At 42.1% G+C, this 1510-nt stretch overlaps 1 pseudogene; it reads right to left on the reverse strand.

Moving 5' to 3' along the window:
* Window positions 1-119, reverse strand: LOC111740878 (annotated as a pseudogene).
* Window positions 120-1510: the final 1391 nt, after the last annotated feature.

Here is a 1510-nt window from a genome sequence, read left to right on the forward strand (position 1 = left end):
CGCCTACAGCACCCGGTCTTCCTAGGTGGTCTCCCATCCAAGTACTAACCAGGCCCGACACTGCTTAGCTTCCGAGATCAGACGGGATTGGTCGTGTTCAGGGTGGCATGGCCATAGACCCTACCTCACATCTTGATTACAAAGACAGTCCTGACCTTGATTAGGCATATGAGGGCCATGCATATGCTTTCTACAATTTTGGGAGCCCCAGAATGTTCCAGACTGGGCTTACAGCTCCATTCTCAGGATAGAGCTGATATGAATCGTAAAGCTATGGGCATATGGCTGAAAGAGACTTTCTTGAGGCCTGAATTTTTATAGAGGAGGAAACTGAGGCTAGAGAGGGTAAGTTAATGACCTTAGGTCAGAAAAAGGAAAGAAAGCACTGACCATGTTCACATTAAAGTTAAATGCTTGTTCTCATATCCGTTTCTTAATTCTTTATAGCAAGTCCTAAAACTTACCTGGGTGGGCTGTGTCAGCTCCCTTAGGCTGTTGAATAATTAACCTGGCTAGGTCCAAAAGTATAGGCCTGAAGGGAGTGCATTTTCCATTTTTTTGATATTTGCAATTTAGTGCTTCAAAGCGCTCCTTAAATTTTATTTCTTACTTTTTCATCTTTAGTATTTTGCTTCCTGGGCTTGATGCTAGATTTTAAATACTCAACATCTAGATTTTTTTCCCCTTAAATAGCTATTATGAAGCAATGCCTAGACCATGGATGTCCTTAAATATTTGATGAATGGATGATTAAATAAACATCATAATTATAAAAAAGAAAGACTTGAGAGTTGGAGCTAAGTGGTAAATGGCCACATTTAAATTATAAATATGCATTTGGAGTAGAATCTGCAACACTGGTTTTTGCTATTGCTTCAGAGAATAATTTGAACTCTTCTGCTGGGAGAGCAGTATGAACACATTCTGGAAGAGTTCAAATGGAAGTCGATGGAGATTCATAAGAAACGTAGTTGCTTACGCGGTAACAAAAGAGACATCCTGATGTAGTGGAAAAGGTGCAGGCTTTGAAACCAGGAACGCCTGAGTTCAAATCCCCTTTTGCCACTTCTTAGCTGTGTGTGAAAATCGACCTCCCCAAATCTCGGGCTCTTCTTTGAGGAAGAATACCTCCCTCGCTCCTCTGTAATAAGGAATGTAAAACTGATAGCAGTGCCACAAACTTCCTGCCTCCTGCCAAAGACTGAGTAATTAGTAACATACCTCCTTCTAACAATTCCAATACCTGAAGATAAGGTAGCTGCTTTGAAGTGCAGACTGAGTCAGCAGGGCTAATCTTCCCTGAGGGCGATATATACTTACAACCTTCTCGGAGTGAGAATTGCAAATTGTGCCATAAAACAGGTAAATTGGACCATTTTGAATTTTGGAAATACCAGGGCGATGTGAGGCACAGTGCCTTGTGTGAAGACCTTGGAAGCTCTGGCTGGTTCTGCACTGTGAGTTGTTTGGCCAAAAAGTACACAGAAAAGCCAGCCGGCTGGCACAGACC

This window comes from Pteropus vampyrus, unplaced genomic scaffold (assembly GCF_000151845.1).
Source record: "Pteropus vampyrus isolate Shadow unplaced genomic scaffold, Pvam_2.0 Scaffold69, whole genome shotgun sequence".
Lineage (NCBI taxonomy): Eukaryota > Metazoa > Chordata > Mammalia > Chiroptera > Pteropodidae > Pteropus > Pteropus vampyrus.